Raw genomic sequence first — 5,397 nt, 5'->3', positions numbered from 1 at the left:
TGCAATAATACTTACTTCTGCTTCCGACCATTGGTCCAATAGAAGTCGTATATCTTCAAGAGAGGACGGTAATCGAGCATAACTTGCCGGATGGTTCCACCTAATTAAATAAATTTTTAGCATACTTTTATTTTTAAAAATCTACATAATAGTTGTAAAATGTAATATAATAAAATTTACCTCGTTATGAGTGGGAATGTATATGGGTGGTTCACTCGAGAACGTAGAAATGGAAAGCGAAACTGTGCCCATGATTGCAGTAGTGACAGGCAACCTCCGATGTTTGCTCTCCTCGGTCGCGTCGCCCCGCACATCTCCCGATATAATGTTGCCAAGACGATAGACCCCCCACTCAATTCACCGGCTGCTCTAAAATCAACGAGTTTTAGCAGCCATCTTAGATGTACGTGGCTCCATGACGTGTCGGGCATCAGATAACCTCTAATTATTTAAAGAATGTATGCCCGAGCATATCAGATTCTTTCAATTTCGGTTGAATCTTCATCCGGATCAGGGAATGTGTCACGTAACCAGCTCATCTCGACCTTACCTCCCTCCATTTTCTCCTGAATAGTGCCCAAAAGCTCGTAGCACACCGTCTCCCAATTGCTAGATTGGGCAGACCCGGTGATTGGGTGCCCGTCCACCGGCAATCCCAACTGCAGACTAACATCTTCTAGAGTGATAGTGCACTCTCCACATGGAAGATGGAATGTGTGCGTCTCGGGTCTCCACCTCTCGATCAACATACTGATCAGTTTCGGTCCAACTTGCATCCCCGGCCCACCGTCGCCACATGCCAAAAACCCGCTTCCCGTAGGTAGTTCTCTACCAACGGTGATGGAGGAGCATGCATATTCCGGATATTGCATTCCAATACCCGATCTTCAGACTTTTATAACAAATAATAAATTAATAATTATCTAAAAATGCATAAATAAAAAATTCTTAAATAATATTTAAAAATTAAATTTAACACTTACCATTGTCATTTGTTCCACCGATATCTGATGCCTATCAAGACGAGTCAATGATGCGGCCATTGATGAAATCGTACAAATTTTTACGATTTATAAAAATATAAAAAATTTTAAAATTATTTTAAAAAAGGAAATTGAAATTAAATATGGATTTGAGAGAATTTTGGAAGGAAACTGAGAGAATTTTGGAAGGAAATTGAGAGGAATTGAGAGGAAATATGAGAGAGGATTTGTTTGTGAAAAAATAAAAAGGGGTGGGGGTATTTATAGTTTTTTTACCGTTGGGGGGGCAACGGTCAAATTTTTGATCGTTGGGTACTGTTCACGCGCGGTTTAAATCGCGTCCACGTCAGCGCGAGTTGCTGACGCGGACGCGATTTCCTGGCGCGTACCTGACATTGCACTGACGTGGACGCGATTTCCCGAAAAAGGACCATTCCGGTAAATAATAAAATAATTGACCCATTTCGGTAATTTTTGAAAAAAAGGGATTTTATTGGTAAATTGCCCAAGTTTTTCCTCTTCACATCCCACCATCAGAATTTGCTAAACGCTCTCTCCTCCTTCCCCTTCCCTTCATTGCGTCCCTGACCCAGGATTCATCTCTGTATCAAAAACAACCAGCAATAGTTTCGTTGATAAAAATAAAAAAAAAGCTCTAGTCATTTCTAGTCTTTTCAAAAATGAAACTCTCAACAACTAGGTGATTTTTTTCTCTTTAATTTTTTTCGTCTATTTCCCTTTAGCAATTTGTCACTTCAAGCGAAATCAGTCGATTCAAGTTCGAAACTCAATTGTCAAAATAGATAGTGAGACAATTAACTATGGAAAATAATGAGAAATTGAGAACCGTTTTGGAATTATATGATTTGTTTGTTTGTTTCTTAGCAAAATGTAATAACATTTTTGTTTTCATATATTCATTTTTCCATCTGGTTGTTCTCCGATAATAATAGAAAGGAAACCTTTTTGAATTGATATGAGATTAAAGTAGGTAGTTTTAATTAATTCCTGCGCTTCAATAGATCTATTAAGTTGGCAATTAAGTTTGTTTGTATATTTTTTTTAAATGAAGTTTATTTTTTGTGTAATTGATTAGATGGGATCCTGATCAGGTTCAATTTGTGATGGAGTTAATGATTTTGTGTTTGAATTGGGCCTTTTGATGTGTTTGATTTTATGGGTATTTGATTTTGAACCACTTCTCTTTATTAGATTGTCTGTTTTATACTACAACGCTTTGTGGTCATCCATTAGCTAAGATGGGTGATTTGTGGTCATCCTTAATTTTGTAAAATGGATGAAATGGCTAATTCTTTATTTGGTAGGATTACTTATTTTTATCCCCTGCTTTGCATTTCTTGATTCATGATGAATAGTGTTGTATGCATTGCCTGATTGTATTTAATTGATCTCCCATGTATGAGAAATAGACATTGAGGACTTAATTCTTTATGTGCTCCTCCTTGCACAAAAAATAAAGAAGGGGAAACACTTATGGAATACTTTTAAATTTGTTAGGACAAAAGAAAATTCAAGTAGGTTAAAAGGTTAATATCATGGTTTGATTTTATAAGACAGATACTGATTTCACTTTGAGTTTGAGGTCTCCAGCTTTATCAGATTCCAACTCCAATATTTGGTCTTCAGTCAGCAGAATCAGTAAATGGTTAAAAGGTTAGTCCTGTTGTTTGCTTTTAGAATGATCGAGTGTATGGAAAGAATGACATGAATGGGATTTCTGGTAAATTTTGCTGTTGCCTAGGTATGGAGTGTATTGATGTGAAGAGAATATCATGTTGCAGTGCATAGATAGATTGAAGCATTTATTTGCTTCAATTCTACAATGATGTGATAATGATTTGTACAAGCAATCAAGAGGTCTTGTTGATCCTAAACTTCTTGCAAGAGAGATCGTTTGTATGTTATCATTTTTTCTTTTCTTTTTAAATATTATTCTATATTGCTTATGTGATAAATGCTTTTGCTTGATTTAACATTTGTTCAGTCTTTGCCTGTGTTACTTTAATTCTTGAATCATTCCACTGAAATTTGTTTTTTGCTCATCTTCATGCAGTTAGTGTAAGTGAAATAAAAGCACTTTGTGAGCTTTTCAAGAAGATAAGCAATGCTATTATAGATGATGGGCTAATCAACAAGGTCTTTGTTTTTTCATAGTTCCCATTTTGTTATATAATTGATATCTTTTGTTATGTTTGTCAAGTGTTTTAGCTTTATGATCACTCCTCATCTTGAGTTGGTTCTTTCTCTCTCATTTTTGTAGTATTTAAGTTTTATTTATATTACTTTTTGACAAGAGGAGTTCCAATTGCCGTTATTCAAAACAAACTTGCTAATCGGGTATTTTTATCTAATGTTAATTTATAATGTCTCAATCCTTGAAAGAATAATTCTTGTTAGCATAATATTGCTTGAGTGTTCTCAATATATTTTTGATTTCACTGCAGATATTTGACTTGTTTGATACAAAGCATAATGGAATTCTAATTTTGGAAGAGTTTGCTCGTGCTCTCTCTATCTTCCATCCAAATGCGCCCATTGACGATAAGAATGATTGTGCGTGTTAAATATTTTAGTTATCTGTATACTTTGTCTCTCTGTTTACCTCTTTTGTTGTAAGTTATAATCATGTTAACATAGTAGTTGGATGTAAATGACTGGTATGGAAATGGAATTATGGACTTTTGTGCATAGACGATGTGTCTAAACTATGTATTCTTGTGTATACATATTATTTTGTAATCTATTTTCTTAGACTAGGGGATTTCTTTTTGTAATTATTTTTTTTCTCTTTGAATCCTTTTTTTTTGGCATTGGTTCTTAATGTTTAATTTGATTTATTTATTTATAAATAAATTATTGCATAAAATATAAATTTAATAGATATAAAATAAACTCAATTAAACAATGAGAAGACAATAAATTCTTAAATGTATGTTTGTTTCATTTAAAACAATTATTATAAAATGTTTTCAGAAAATCTGCTAAACAACATAAAATATTTTACACAGATTCATCCAAACACCAAAAAATATTAGCTTTTCCAGAAAGGCAAGCTATTTTCCAATAAATCATTTTTGGGAAACCATTTTCAATCAAACAAACGAATCCTAAGAAGGGAGAAGCGTATCTCATTACATCAGAGTTAGATGGGCATGCCGGTAATGAACTGTCGTTGGGAGGAGGAGACCAATCAGACAATTCTATCAATGGTCGATAGTGAGATAAGTTTCTTCTTTTTCGCTTTTTTAATTATTATTATGAATTTCTCTATTCTATTTTGAGACGCGCAGGGGTGCGCGACTATTAATTTCCTACGAGTCTTTCATGAGTATAGTAATCAATATAAGTCGAATATAGTCAGTCTTCTTGAGCCAAGAGTTAGTGGGTCTAAAGTTGATGCCATTATTGCTAAATTGGGCCTGGAAAAATCACATAGAGTGGAAGCAATTGGTTTTTTTGGTGGTATTTGGTTGGGATGGAGAAAATCTATTGATGTGAAGGTGGTTGATAATCTCCCACAATTTATTCTGGTGTGCATTCGTTCCACTCTCCACCCTTAATTGATTTTTATTGCTTTTGTGTATGGTAGTCCTAATAGGCAAAAAAGGAAAGCTTTGTGGAGGGATCTTAGTCTTTCTATTCCATTTGGGCAAAGTCCATGGTTGGCCATCGCAGATTTTAATGCTATTCTCTCTTCGGAAGAGAAAAAAAGCGGATTTGTGAAAGGATGTATATGCCCCTTTTTTGGTGATTTTAAGGATAAGGCTCAACTTCAAGATCTGGGATTTTAGGGTCCTCCCTTTACTTGGCACCAAGTGATGGGCGTTGAAACCACCAAATATAAATTCTTACGACATAATAACAGTAAATTGAAATATAGAGCAATAGGGTCTAATCCACAAGGACTAGCTGTCTAATTTTGCCTTTTCTAATGACCAGAATTACTGTCGTGGTAACAGTTGTGCCCATAACCAGTGAGTTGCAATGCTGGAAAAATAAAAAGGGGGTTTTACTGGATAAAGATAATAATATTAAAAGAAATATATATATGTATAATAAATAAAGTAAAAACGTAATTGCAAAATAACTTAAGCTAAATAAAATTAAATGGATAAATAAAATATTTTTTAAAGCTTAGCATTAGCCTCGATGTACTTCAATCTTGAATCGATCCTTGAAATAGATTTTTCTTTCCAAACGATAAGCTGGTTATAGTGACCAGGAACGTCTCAATCACCAACTTTTCCTTATGTAGTCGATCCCAGTACGACCTGCAAATCGACTTTTGCCAAATTTCTAACTGTGATACACGTGTTCGCAATTTAAGATTTTGACAGCCTTACGATCTGAAAAGCCCAACTCGAATCAACGGCCTCAATTGTGTGGGTCGTTT

At 34.6% G+C, this 5,397-nt stretch overlaps 1 long non-coding RNA gene across 1 annotated transcript; it reads left to right on the top strand.

The window, feature by feature from the left end:
* Positions 1-2,282: 2,282 nt before the first annotated feature.
* Positions 2,283-3,223, top strand: LOC107915952 (uncharacterized). Its single transcript, XR_001689326.2, has 3 exons — positions 2,283-2,657; positions 2,746-2,900; positions 3,058-3,223. It is a non-coding gene; the product is annotated as an uncharacterized lncRNA (long non-coding RNA).
* Positions 3,224-5,397: the final 2,174 nt, after the last annotated feature.

Source organism: Gossypium hirsutum, chromosome D10, assembly GCF_007990345.1.
Source record: "Gossypium hirsutum isolate 1008001.06 chromosome D10, Gossypium_hirsutum_v2.1, whole genome shotgun sequence".
Lineage (NCBI taxonomy): Eukaryota > Viridiplantae > Streptophyta > Magnoliopsida > Malvales > Malvaceae > Gossypium > Gossypium hirsutum.
This window is presented reverse-complemented; position numbering and strand designations above follow the sequence as displayed.